General features: G+C 34.6%; 1 non-coding gene across 1 annotated transcript; it reads right to left on the bottom strand.

Moving 5' to 3' along the window:
- Window positions 1-833: 833 nt before the first annotated feature.
- TRNAI-AAU (transfer RNA isoleucine (anticodon AAU)) lies at window positions 834-907 on the bottom strand. Its single transcript has one exon. It is a non-coding gene; the product is annotated as a tRNA-Ile (tRNA).
- Between the last annotated feature and the right edge of the window lie 15,079 nt (window positions 908-15,986).

Below are 15,986 nucleotides of genomic sequence, written 5' to 3'. Positions count from 1 at the left end.
ATTTTTTTCATAATTTCTTGAATTAAATTTCTACATCATGTAGCTAAGTGAAAATTGTTTGTGATAAAGAGAAAAAAAGTTACTTACTTGCGATTTTTTCATAATTTCTTGAATGAAGTATCTGTACTGTATATCCAAGATGTGGAATCAATAAAGAGTTTGTTACTTACTTAAAAATATTTTCATAATTTCTTGAATGAAATTTCCGTACTGTGTATCCAACAGTTGACTTCAAGAAAGAAATGGTTACTTACTGAGAATTTTTTCATAACTTCTTGAAGTTAATTTCTACATCGTTTATCTAACTCGTGAAAACAATAAAGAGTTTGTTACTTACTTAGAATTTTGTCATAATTTCTTGAACGAAATATCTTTTTGTTTATCCAACAGGTGAATTCAAGAAAGAATTTGCTACTTAGACTGAGAATTTTTTTTCATAATTGCTTGAATTTAATTTCTACATCGTATATCTAACTCGTGAAAACAATAAAGAGTTTGTTACTTACTTAGAATTTTGTCATAATTTCTTGAATGAAATTTCTTTTTTTTTATTCAACAAGTGAATTCAAGAAATAAATCCATGAGGAAACTTCAAGAAAGAGTTTGTTACTTACTTAGAATTTTGTCATAATTTCTTGAACGAAATGTCTTTTTGTTTATCCAGCTGGTGAATTCAAGAAAGAATTTGCTATTTACTTACAATTTTTGATAATTTCTTAAACCTCGTCTAAATGAACCTTAAAAAATGAAATAAAGCTATGTCGACTTTGCATGTTGATATAAAATATATCCCTAAAATAACTTATGGAGTTACCATACGAAGGTCAAAACTATGGCTCGTGAGGGGATCGAACCCTCGACCTTCACGTTATTAGCATGACGCTCTAACCAACTGAGCTAACAAGCCATTAAGAATATTATCACTCTAACACTTAGATTTTTGTTAAAAGAATTTGCTACTTACTTACAATTTTTTCATAATTTCTTGAATGAAATTTCCGTATTGCATATCCAAGAGTTGACTTCAAGAATGAAATTGTTACTTACTGAGAATTTTTTAATAATTTCTTGAATTAAATTTCTACATCATTTAGCTAAGTGAAAATTGTTTGTGATAAAGAGAAAAAAAAAGTTACTTACTTGCGATTTTTTCATAATTTCTTGAATGAAGTATCTGTACTGTTTATTCAAGAGGTGAAATCAATAAAGAGTTTGCTACTTACTTACAAATATTTTCATAATTTATTGACTGAAATTTCCGTATTGTGTATCCACGAGATGACTTCAAGAAAGAAATTGTTACTTGCTGAGAATTTTTTCATAATTTCTTGAATTAAATTTTTACATCGTGTATCGAAGTATGAAATTGTGTATCCAAGAGTTTACTTCAAGAAAGAAATTGTTACTTACTGAGAATTTTTTAATAATTTCTTGAATTAAATTTCTACATCATGTAGCTAAGTGAAAATTGTTTGTGATAAAGAGAAAAAAAAGTTACTTACTTGAGATTTTTTCATAATTTATTGAATGAAGTATCTGTACTGTATATCCAAGAGGTGAAATCAATAAAGAGTTTGTTACTTACTTACAAATATTTTCATAATTTCTTGAATGAAATTTACGTAGTGCGTATCCAAGAGTTGACTTCAAGAAAGAAATTGTTACTTACTGAGAATTTTTCAATAATTTCTTGAATTAAATTTCTACATCATTTAGCTAAGTGAAAATTATTTGTGATAAAGAGATAAAAAGTTCTATTTCAACTCATTCACACGGGTTTTTTTCCACATTTGAACCAGAGAATGGAACTAATTTTCACATTTGAACGAGAGAATTTTATTTTTCATAATATGTAACTGTGACAAGCTAATCCAAGAGGAGAAATCAATAGAGAGTTTGTTACTTACTTACAAATATTTTCATAATTTCTTGAATGAAATTTCCGTATACAGACAGACCAAAAAGATTCAAACTGCCCAAAGAGACATACATCCTAAAGAGACACACACAGAACAAAATGACTCATACAGCAAACAGATACACAAATAGCCCAAAGACACACAAACATTCCAAAGACACATAAGCACAAAGAGACAAAAACAGCCCAAAAAAGACTCAAACAGATAAAATAGAAACAAACAGATCAAAAAGACTCAAACACTCCAACTATACACACAGCCCAAAGAGACGCACAAAGCCCAAAGAAACACACACAGACCAAAAAAAAAACCGCCCACATATAGAGAGTTTGTTACTTACTTACAAGTATTTTCATAATTTCTTGAATGAAATTTCCGTACACAGACAGACCAAAAAGATTCAAACTGCAAAAAGAGAAAAACATAAAAAAGATACACCCACAGAAAATCCTGAAACAGAATGCAAAAGGAGAAACACAGATATACAAGAAACCCAAGCAGTCTAATGAGACATACTAACCCATAGACAAAAAAAGCCCAAAAAAGAATACCTAAGATACACTAAGCAAAAACACATAAAAAAGACAAAAACGATCACCCTAGAAACACCGCCAAAAGACACGCACAACGCCACACGAAACACACACAGACCAAAAAAAACCCGCCAATACAGACACAAAAAAATCAAAAGATTCAAAACGTCACAAAGATACAAACAAATCCCAAAGATGCATACACTACCCCTAAGAGACACACATAGACAAAACAAAGAAAAACAGACAATAATGAATCAAACAGCCCAAAGAGATACACATAGCCCATAAAAACACAAACAGAACAAAGAGACAGAATCCCAAAGAGACAAACACAGCCCAAAAAAAGACTCAAACAGCAAAAAGAGACACAAACAGATCAAAAAGACTCAAACAGGTCAAAGAGACAAACAAACAGACCAAAAAGACTCAAACAGCTCAAAGAGACACACAGCCCAAAGAGACAAGAGACGCACACATCCAACAGAGAGACACAATGCCCGAAGAGACACAAACAGCCAAAAGAGACTCACACAGACGATGAAGAGTCAAACTGCCAAAAGATACATACAGACAAAATAGATAATAACATCACAAAGAGAAACACACATTCTCAATATACAGACAAACAGTTATAAGAGACACAAAAAGACAATACACACACACACACCCCAAATAGACACAAACAGCCCAAAGAGACCCAAAAAACATCAACAACACTCAATCACCACCAAGAGACACACAAACAGACCAAAAAGACTCAATCAGCTCAAAGAGACACACAGCCCAAAGAGACAGGAGACGCACACATCCAACCGAGAGACACAAAGCCCGAAGAGACACAAACAGCCAAAAGATGCACACACAGACCATAAAGATTCAAACTGCCCAAAGAGACATACAGCCTAAAGAGACACACACATCCCAAAGAGACACACACACACAGGCTAAAGAGACATACACACAGTTCGAAGAGACACGCACACAGTCTCAAGAGACACAAACAGCTCAAAGAGACACAGACAGGCCAAAACAGCCAAAAGAGGCACACACAGACCATAAAGATTCAAACTGCCCAAAGAGACACACAGCCTAAAGAGACACACACTGCCCAAAGTCCCCCCTTGGTCAACTGAATTCCTCCATGTAACTGAACCCCTGTATAACCGAAACCCTGTACAACTGAACCCCCGTGCTACTGAACTCTCGTACTACTGAACCTTCGTGCAACTCAACCCAATTTAACTAAACCCCTCGGGGAACGTTAGATCCTATTTAAATTGACAATACTCTCCAAAACATCACTTGTGTATTATACAGTGCATAACCACTCCATCTCCTCCAATTCGCAAATCCCATTAGCCCTTTTTTTGCAAATGTTAATCAACCATTTCCGATTCGTCGTTAGGTATTTTTCAAATTTATAACAAATTACCTCAGTTAACAGCTCCTTTGGGGTTACCTTAACTGTTAATCAGTTTAATCCTTTTTTTTTCTCCACTGATACAATCAATCACTAATTAATATCGTTCATTGTCTAAGTAAATTAAGTTATCTCCTGCCCCCTACAGAAATGAGGGAACAAACCAATTTTTTGTCTGCTGTTCAAAATGATCGTATATTTGGAAATCTGTCATTTAACACTAAGAAGTAAATTGACCACTAAAAAAAGACATGTTCAAATTTTGTTCCAATTCTTTAAAAATGACCCCTGAATAAAGCAAATCGCTTAATTAGAATAAATAGCTCTTTTGAAAGCAATAGACAAACTTTAGCCTCAAGAGTGAGGTATTGACGAATGGGTGAACCTCCTCATATAGGTATTTTTTTCAAAAATAGGGGGCAATTGCTCCTTATATCTCAATTGTCACCACTACTATCCTAAGCTCCTGCTGAAGCTAGGTTCCAATATTGAACTTTTGTATTTATATTTAGATTTATTGCCACTAAAAGGTTTATTTTCAAAAATAGGGGGCAATTGCTCCTTATATCTCACTTTTCCCCACTACTATCCTAAGCTCCTACTGAAACTAGGTTGGAATATTGAAATTTGTATATTATAAAAGTATAAATGCCACAAAAAGTTATTTTTCAAAAATAGGGGGCAATTGCTCCTTATATCTCAATTGTCACCACTACTATCCTAAGCTCCTGCTGAAGATAGCTTCGAATATTTAACTTTGTATTTTTTAAAAGTATAAATGACACAAAAAGGTATTTTTCAAAAATAGGCGGCAATTGATCCTTATATATAAATAGTAACCACTACTATCCTAAGCGAATTGCTCCTTATATCTCAATTGTCACCACTACTAACCTAAGCTCCTGCTGAAGCTAGCTTCGAATATTGAACTTTTTAAAAGTAAAATACCACTTTTACCAATATCCATAAAACTCTATTCTGTATATGAAAGGGGCTGTCCCCTCCTCAACACCTCGCTTTTTACGCAAAAGTCACACTGAATTGGGCAAATGAGACACTCAACAACAATACAGTTATATTAAAAGATACAAAAACTAAGCCTATACAACAAATTGGAATGTAATTACGACCATAAAGTAAAGAAAAATCCCACTGACATGTGCAACTGAGTAACTTAATCACAATACATTACTTTTAAAAAGATACAAAAACTAATAATATGACAGAAAAATTAAGTTTTTAAAGTGTATCACGTAAGGAAAAATCCCTCTGACTAAGGAAACAGAGGCTATCCACCACCGTCCTGTTCTTTTAAAAAGATACCAAGTAAACTTTTTAACACGCCAAAATTAGTTTTTATTTTCTCTCCATTACACTAAAAAAAAAAGGACAAAGCAGCCTTAGTCTCTCAATCCCCGTAAAGCTCTTTTAAAAGATACAAAAACTACTTATTTAACACAAAGAACCCCCATGTAACTGAACCCCTGTATAACTGAAACCCTGTACAACTGAACTTCCGTGCTAAATTTCATTACGATTAATATCTAGCCACCAAATGTTTCAAGCCTCAGAAGAAAAAGGGATTTTGAAAACAGGGAGCCCGATTTACGAAAAAAGGGATACCCCCCGTGCAACTGGACCCCCCCTTGTAACTGAACCCGTGTATAATCGAAACCCCCCATTGTAATGCTCCTGTAGAATAGGACTACTAGAAGAACCTGTTTCTACGGGGGCGTTGTAGAATAACATGATATTTCCTATATGTCTGTTAGAATAACATGATATCTGCTATATGTCTGCGCAAAATGTATGGTATTTGCTATATGTCTGCGCAATATGCATGCTATTTGCTATATGTCTGCGCAAATAACATGGAAATTGCTATATGTCTGCGCAAATAACATGGAAATTGCTATATGTCTGCGCAAATAACATGGAAATTGCTATATGTCTGCGCAAATAACATGGAAATTGCTATATGTCTGCGCAATATAGTACTTCCTAGTCTACTCATATTCATTGACCAAAAAGTTGGCAACCCTGCCTGCCATCTTTTGCGAGCAACAAATACTTTTAGAATTTATTGAGTCTAAAATATAAATACTCAAATAATTGTCTCTTTTTATTGAACATTAGATATTGAACAGCAACGGATTGCTTGATAAAGTGCGTTGAGCTGAAATACTTCCTCCATATCCTGAATTGGTATTTGGAGGGGTTGTTAGAAGTGTTTGGTTAAAATTGATATTAAAGAAAAACATACAAAAAACATGAAACTCTCGAAATACTTGTTTGCAAAAAATCCCACTTTTTGCAAAGTAAGGGGGGAGGGGTATGCATTGCTAAGTTTGTCTCAGCCAAAAAATGTACTTAGCCAACTCATGAAGAAGAAAAAGACTGGTACACAGGGAAAATACAAACAATACTACCGCTTTGTAACAATAAAATACATCCTTTCTCACTAGATATTAAAAAAAAGAATTTACATTTTTTACCATTAATAAAAAACGTAATTTAAAAAACATATCTTATCAGCGTGACAATTTTAAGTTAGACGGTGAGGGGGGGGGGTACAGGAAATAAAATTCGAGTAATTACTAAAGAAAATTCTGAACGCTTGAAATTTTGTTACTACATAAAGAAGAAGAATAAAAAGGGAAAACACAGAAAAAAGAAATAATCCCTAAGATTTTGAGCTTTGAGAATCCCCAACGGCTTCAAGATTTTTTTCTTTTGACGTGAATTATGATAAAGAACCATAACCCATGGCAATTTTGTTGAATAAACAAAGCGAAAATCAGACACGATTCTAATCTGATTCATATTTAACCCAAAGGTCCCAACATTGGGGGGGGGGGGCATTCCCCCCCCCCTAGACTTTAAAAATAAATATTTTGGTATTTTCATTAAAAAAAATACAAAAGCAACAAAACTAATACCCTCCCCAATACTTTGATATTTTTTTGTACCGTCATAAAAAAAACTTTATGACAGCAAAGTACATTAACTCTTCCTGCTAATAAAAAAAACAAGTTTTTTTTAACTGAAAGTAAGGAGAGACCTTAAAACTTAAAACGAACAGAAATTATTCGGTATATGAAAGGGGCTCTCCCCTCCTCAACGCCTCGCTCTTTACGCAAAAGTTTTTATTGTTTTAAAAAATAAAGTTTTGAGACAGAGTCAATTTTTTTATTTAAAAGTTTTTTATTTAATTTATGAACGTTTTTGAATTAATGCAGCTTTGATTTTTGCTCACCGTACATAAACAATTAAAACGAAATTTTCATATTAATTTTAATTTTTTGGCTAATTGGCTTGCTCGAAATTTTGTTCTGACGTAACTTACGAATTAAATTACATAACTAACTTCTATATTCGTATGTTTTTATTATGTATATTAGGGAGTTTGCCCCCTAGTAAATACCTCGCTCTTTACGTTAAAGTTCGAATTTTGTTCGAATCACAAACCCCTGAATCACAAAGGCCGTTTAATCAGAATAGATAGCTCTTTTGTAAGTACTAAAAAAAAATTGTCTGTTTGAATGTCTAAAGTGTCTGTATTCCTCTGTTTGTGTGTCTGATTCTATTTGTTTGCATGTCTGGGTTGGTGTTTACAAGTCCAAGTATTTGTCTTTGTTGGTTTGAATGTCTATAGTGTCTGTCTTTCTCTGTTTGTGTGTCTGATTTTATTTGTTTGCATGTCTGGGTTGGTGTTTGCAAGTCCATGAATTTGTCTTTGTTGGTTTGAATGTCTAAAGTGTCTGTATTTCTCTGTTTGGGTGTTTGATTCTTTTTGTTTGCAAGTCTGGGTTAATGTTTGCAAGTCCAAGTTTTTTTCTCTGTTGGTTTAATGTCTAAAGTGTCTGTATTTCTCTGTTTGTGTGTCTGATTCTCTTTGTTTGCATGTTTGGGTAGGTGTTTGCAAGACCAAGAATTTGTCTTTGTTGGTTTGAATTTCTAAAGTGTCTGTCTTTCTCTGTTTGTCTGTCTGATTCTATTTGTTTGCGTGTCTGGATTGGTGTTTGAAAGTCCAAGTATTTGTCTTTGTTGGTTTGAATGTCTAAAGTGTCTGTCTTTCTCCAAGTCCAAGAATTTGTCTTTGTTGGTTTGAATATCTAAAGTCTCTGTCTTTCTCTGTTGTGTGTCTGATTCTATTTGTTTGCATTTCTGGGTTGGTGTTTGCAAGTCCAAGTATTTGTCACTGTTGGTTTGAATGTCTAAAGTGTCTGTCTTTCTCTGTTTGTGTGTCTGATTCTATTTGTTTGAATGTCTGGGTTGGTGTTTGCAAGTCCAAGAAATTGTCTTTGTTGGTTTGAATGTCTAAAGTTTCTGTCTTTCTCTGTTTGTGTATCTAATTCTATTTGTTTGCATGTCTGGGTTGAGGTTTACAAGTCCAATAATTTGTCTTTGTTGGTTTGAATGTCTAAATTGTCTGTCTTTCTCTGTTTGTGTGTCTGATTCTATTTGTTTGCATGTCTGGGTTGCGTTTGCAAGTCCAAGTATTTGTCTTTGTCGGTTTGAATGTCTAAAGTGTCTTACGTGCGCGCACGCACGGAAACATCAAAAGCATGGGGTTCTCCGAAATGCTGAATCTGAAATTGTAGTTTTCAAGGAGATTCTTTAACCTTTTAGAGTTAATTTACCCTTCTAGGGTTGACCTTTTAGGGTTCTCCGACATAAAGAACCTGAAAGTGTGTTCTCCAAAATGCTGACTCTGAAAGTGTAATTTTCATGGAGATTAGTTTACCTTTTGGGGTTAATTTAGACTGGGTAACGTGTATTGGTTCATTTTTTTACTAAAGCAAGTTCTACCATCTATTTCAATTAACGTATATATGGCAGCACAACAGATTTTTCCTTCACCCTGACACCTGCAGCCAACCTACAATACCACCCTTTTTTTCAAGTAACTGCATTCACGTTAGCTTCATTTAGGTTCACTTAGCGTGGCCTTCGTCTCCGTAGGCTATATAGTAAGGCAGCCAGTAATTCCTTTGATAGAGCCGTTAGTGAATCGCCGACAAACAGATCTTTTACTCTCAAAGCTTTCAAACTTAATTACTTTTGTAAATTTGAGCTGTTGTTTTCAATGAACCTTCCTAAGTCCTAATCTCAGTAACTACCACTCGAAGTCCATTAAAATTCTAACATGATATCCCTTCTTTCCTAAAATTGCTTTTCACTTAACTTAAAGGGCTCTTGAATTTATTTCATCAGTAGCCTAATATTGAAAGGCGAGATTCTAATAAGGAAAGGAGAAAATTTACTGAAACGTACATTAAATATTGATCTAGAGGCCCTTAAAACTTTATTGGGGAATTGTTGTCAAATTGTCCTCATTCAAAACAAAACAAAAAAATTTACTTGGGGTGGGGTCAAGGCGAGCTTATTTGGTTTTACTGATCCTTAGTGTTTTTTTTCATCCGCAAAGAATTTCAGGCAAAGAACACACCTAAGTTACAGCTTCAGAACCAAGGGAATCTCGACCGAAAACAAATGTGGTTGCATTGACTCGTTTTGCTCTATGTACAATTCACGTTAGCTTCTTTTAGGTTCACTTAGCGTGGCGCGCCACGCTAATTGAACCCTAATGAACCTAACGTGAATGTAGTTAATTGAAAAAAGGGGTGGCATTGTAGGTTGGCTGCAGGTACCCGGGTGAAGGAAAAATCTGTTGTGCTGCCATGTATACCTTAATTTAAATAGATGGTAGCACTTGCTTTAGTAAAAAAAAATTAACCAATGCACTTAACCTAGTGTAAACTAACCCCAAAAGGTCAAATAATCTCGATGAAAATTACACTTTCAGAGTCAGCATGTCGGAAAACACACTTTTAGGTTCAGTATGGCAGAGAACCGTAAAAGGTCAACCCTAAAAAAGTAAGTTAACTCTAAAAGGTTTAATAATCTCCTTGAAAATTACACTTTCAGATTCAGCATGTCGGAGAACCATATGGTTTTGATGTTTCCGTGTGTGCGCTCACGTAAGACACTTAAGACATTCAAACAAACAAAGAGAAATTCTTGGACTTGCAAACACCAACCCCGACACGCAAATAAATAGAATCAGATACACAAACAGAGAAATACAGACACTTTACACATTCAAACTAACAAAGACAAATTCTTGGACTTGCAAACACCAACTCAGACATGCAAACAAATAAAATCAGACACACAAACAGAGAAAGACAGACACTTTAGACATTCAAACCAACAAAGACAAATACTTGGACTTGAAAACACCAACCCAGACATGCAAACAAATAGAATCAGACACACAAACAGAGGAATACAGACACTTTAGACATTCAAACAGACAATTTTTTTTTAGTACTTACAAAAGAGTAAGTGAACCTAATGAACCTAACGTGAATGCAGTTGATTGAAAAAAAGGGTGGTATTGTAGGTTGGCTGCAGGTGCCCGGGTGAAGGAAAAATCAGTTGTGCTACCATCTATACTTTAATTGAAATAGATGGTAGCACTTGCTTTAGTAAAAAAAAATTAACCAATGCACTTAACCTAGTGTAAACTAACCCCAAAAGGTCAAATAATCTCCATGAAAATTACACTTTCAGAGTCAGCATTTCGGAAAACACACTTTTAGGTTCAGTATGGCAGAGAACCGTAAAAGGTCAACCCTAAAAAAGTAAGTTAACTCTAAAAGGTTTAATAATCTCCTTGAAAATTACACTTTCAGATTCAGCATGTCGGAGAACCATATGCTTTTGATGTTTCCGTATGTGCGCTCACGTAAGACACTTTAGACATTCAAACAAACAAAGAGAAATTCTTGGACTTGCAAGCACCAACCCCGACACACAAATAAATAGAATCAGACACACAAACATAGAAAGACAAACACTTTAGACATTCAAACCAACAAAGACAAATTCTTGGACTTGCAAACACCAACCCAGACATGCAAACAAATAAAATCAGACACACAAACAGAGAAAGACAGACACTTTAGACATTCAAACCAACAAAGACAAATTCTTGGACTTGCAAACACCAACCCAGACATGCAAACAAACAGATTCAGACAAACAAACAGAGAAAGACTGACACTTTAGATATTCAAACCAACAAAGGAAAAGACTTGTAATTGCAAAAACCAACCTAGAAATACAAAAAAAAGAATTAGACACACAAACATAGAAAGACAGACACTCTATACATTCAAACCAACAAAGACAAATTTTTGGACTTCCAAACATCAACCCAGACATGCAAACAAAGATATTCAGACAGACAAACATACAAAGACAGACACTTTAGACAGTAAAACAACAAATACCAATCTTTGAACATGCAACCACCAACTCAGACATGCAAACAAATAAAATCAGACACACAAACAGAGAAAGAGGGACACTTTAGACATTCTAACCAACAAAGAAAAATATTTGGACTTGCAAACACCAACCCAGACATGCAAACAAATAGAATCAGACACACAAATAGAGAAAGACAGAGACTTTAGACATTCAAACCACCAAAGACAAATTCTTTGACTTGCAAACACCAACCCAGACATGAAAATAAATAGAATCAGACACACAAACAGAGAAAGACAGACACTTTAGACATTCAAACCAACAAAGACAAATACTTGGAATTGCAAACACCAACCCAGACATGCAAACAAATAGAATCAGACACACAAATATAGAAAGACAGAGACTTTAGACATTCAAACCAACAAAGACAAATTCTTTGACTTGCAAACACCAACCCAGACATGAAAATAAATAGAATCAGACACACAAACACAGAAAGACAGACACTTTAGACATTCTAACCAACAAAGAAAAATATTTGGACTTGCAAACACCAACCCAGACATGCAAACAAATAGAATCAGACACACAAATAGAGAAAGACAGACACTTTAGACATTCAAACCAACAAAGACAAAGACTTGGAATTGTAAACACCAACCTAGAAAAGCGAATATATAGAAAAATACAATTAAAAAAATACACTATTCCACTTGACATAATCAATTAATCAACGACAAATTCTTAGAAATGATGGCATCAACTAAGACTTGCAAACAAAGAGAATCAGACACATAATCATAGAAAGACAGAAACTTTAGAAACCTAAAAACACAAAGACAAATACTTGGACTTGCAAACACCAACCCAGACATGCAAACAAACAGAATAAGAAACACAAACAGAGAAAGACATACACTTTAGACATTCAAACCAAAAAAAGACAAATACTTGGACATGCAAAAACCAACCCAGACATGTATACAAATAGAATCAGACACACAAACAGAGAAAGACAAACACTTTAGACATTCAAACCAACAAAGACCAATTCTTGGACTTGCAAACACCAGCCCAGACATGCAAACAAAAGGAATCAGACAGACAAACAGAGAAAGACAGACACTTTAGACATTCAAACCAACAAAGACAAATACTTAGACTTGCAAACACCAACCCAGACATGCAAACAAATAGAATCAGACACGTAAACAGACAAACACAGACACTTTAGACATAAAAACCAACAAAGACAAATTCTTGGACCTGCAAAAATTAACCCAGACATGCAAACAAATAGAATCAGACACACAAACAGAGAAAGACAGACACTTTATACATTCAAACCAACAAAGACAAATACTTAGACTTGCAAACACCAGCTCAGACATGCAAACAAATAGAATCAGACACACAAACAGAGAAAGACATACACTTTAGACATTCAAACCAAAAAAGACAAATACTTGGACTTGCAAACACCACCCCAGACATGCAAACAAATAGAATCAGACACACAAACAGAGAAAGACAGACACTTTAGACATTCAAACCAACATAGACAAATTCTTGGACTTGCAAACACCAACCCAGAAATGCAAACAAATAGAATCAGACACACAAACAGAGAAAGACACACACTTTAGACATTCAAACCAACAAAGACAAATACTTGGACTTGCAAACACCAACCCAGACAATAAAACAAAATAGAATCAGACACACAAACAGAGAAAGACAGACACTTTAGACATTCAAACCGAAAAAGAGAAATACTTGGACTTGCAAACACCAACCCAGACATGCAAACAAATAGAATAAGGCACAAAAAAATAGAAATACAGACTCTTTAGAAATTCAAACCACAAAAGAAACATTCTTTTACTGAAACACCGAAACTCCTACACTTAAACAAATAGTATAAAGCCTAATAAAAAAGCAACTACAAAACTTCATACGAAAATAACAAGTATGAAAAAAAATACTTTAACTTTCAAACACTAGCTCAAACATGCAAACAAATCGATTCAGACACAAATACGGACACAGACAGAAACTTTAGACTTTCAAACCAACAAAGACAAATTCTTGGACTTGCAATCACCAACCCAGACATGCAAACAAACAGAATCAGACACACAAACAGAGAAAGACAGACACTTTTGACATTCAAACCAAAAAAAGACAAATACTTGGACATGCAAATACCAACCCAGACAAGCATACAAATAGAATCAGACACACAAACAGAGAAAGACAAACACTTTAGACATTCAAACCAACAAAGACAAATTCTTGGACTTGCAAAAACCAACCCAGACATGCAAACAAATAGAATCAGACACACAAACAGAGAAACACAGACACTTTATACATTCAAACCAAAAAAGACAAATACTTAGACTTGCAAACACCGACCCAGACATGAATAAAAATATAGTCAGACACTAAAAAATAGAAAGAAATAAAATTTAGACATAAAACCCAACCAATACAAATTTTTTTACCTGCAAACACTAGCCCAGACATGCAAACAAATATAATCAGACAATAAAACAGAGAAAGACAGACACTGTAGACATTTAAACCAGCAATGACAAATTCTTAGACATTCAAACACCAACCCCGACGTGCAAACAAAGTGAATCAGACACATAAACAGAGAAAGATAGACATTTTAGACATTCAAACCAACAAAGACTAATTCTTGGACTTGCAAACACCAACCCAGACATGCGAACAAATAGAATCAGACACACAAACAGAGAAAGACAGACACTTTAGACATTCAAACCAACAAAGACAAATACTTGGACTTGCAAACACCAACCCAGACATGCAAACAAATATAATCAGACACACAAACAGAGAAAGACAGACACTTTAGACATTCAAACCAACATAGACAAATTCTTGGACTTGCAAACACCAACCCAGACATGCAAACAAATAGAATCAGACACACAAACAGAGAAAGACAGACACTTTATACATTCAAACAAACAAAGACAAATACTTGGACTTGCAAACACCAACCCAGACAAGTAAACAAAATAGAATCAGACACACAAACAGAGAAAGACAGACACTTTAGACATTCAAACCGAAAAAGAGAAATACTTGGACTTGCAAAGACAATCCCAGTCATTCAAACAAATACAATCAAACACAAAAACAGAGAAAGACAGACACTTTAGACAATCAAATCCGCAACGACAAATTCTTGAACTTTCAAACATCAATACAGACATGTAAAGAAATAGAATCATACACACAAACAGAGAAAGACAGACACTTTAGACATTCAAACCAACAAAGACAAATTCTTGGACTTGCAAACATCAACCCATACATGCAAACACCAACCCATACATGCAAACAAATAGAATCAGACACACAAACAGAGAAAGACAGACACTCTAGACATTCTAACCAACAAAGACAAATATTTGGACTTGCAAACACCAACCCAGACATGCAAACAAATAGAATCAGACACAGAAACAGAGAAAGACAGACACTATAGACAGTCAAACATACCCAGACATACGAACAAATAGAATCAAACACACAAACAGAGAAAGACATACACTTTAGACTTTCAAACCAACAAAGAAAAATTCTTGGACTTGCAAACACCAACCCAGACATGCAAATAAATAGAATGAGACACACAAACAGATAGACAGACACTTTAGACATTAAAACCAACAAAGACAAATTCTTGAACTTGCAAACACCAACACAGACATTCAAACAAATAGAATCGGACACACAAACAGAGAAAGACAGACACTTTAGACATTCAAACCAACAAAGACAAATACTTGGACTTGCAAACACCAACCCAGACATACAAACAAATAGAATCAAACACACAAACAGAGAAAGACAGACACTACAGACATTCAAACCAGCAAATACAAATTCTTGGACTTGCAAACACCAATCCAGACATGCAAACAAATAGAATCAGACACACCAACAGAGAAAGACAGACACTATAGACATTCAAAACAACAAAGAAAAATTCTTGGACTTGAAAACACCAACCGAGATATTCAAAAAAATAGAATCATACACATAAACAGAGAAAGACTAACACTTTAGAAATTCAAACCAACAAAGACAAATTCTTGGATTTGCAAACACCAACCCAGACATGCAAACAAATAGAATCAGACACACAATCAGAGAAAGACAGACACTTTAGACATTCTAACCAACAAAGACAAATATTTGGACTTGCAAACACCAACCCAGACATGCAAACAAATAGAATCAGACACAGAAACAGAGAAAGACAGACACTTTAGACATTCAAACAGACCCAGACATACTAACAAATAGAATCAAAAACACAAACAGAGAAAGACAGACACTTTAGACATTCAAACCAACAAAGACAAATAAATGGACTTGAAAACACCAACCCAGGCATGCAAACAAATAGAATGAGACACACAAACAAAAAGACAGACACTTTATACATTAAAATAAACACAGGAAAATACTTGGGCTTGCAAAAACCAACACAGAAATGCAAACAAAGAGAATCGGACATACAAACAGAGAAACACACACCCTAAAGACATTCAAACCAACAATGACAAATACTTGTATTTGCAGACATCAGTCCTGACATGAAAACAAATAGACTCAGACACCCAAACAGAGAAAGACAGACACTACAGACATTCAAACCAACAAAGACAAATTCTTGGACTTGCAAACACCAATCCAGACATGCAAACAAATAGAATCAGACACACAAACAGAGAAAGACAGACACTGTAGACATTCAAACCAACAAAGACAAATACTTGG

This window comes from Artemia sp. Qi Xiang Cuo, chromosome 1 (assembly GCF_049724085.1).
Source record: "Artemia sp. Qi Xiang Cuo chromosome 1, ASM4972408v1, whole genome shotgun sequence".
Lineage (NCBI taxonomy): Eukaryota > Metazoa > Arthropoda > Branchiopoda > Anostraca > Artemiidae > Artemia > Artemia sp. Qi Xiang Cuo.
The sequence above is the reverse complement of the archived record's forward strand: the minus strand, read 5'-3'. Positions and strand labels throughout refer to the sequence as shown.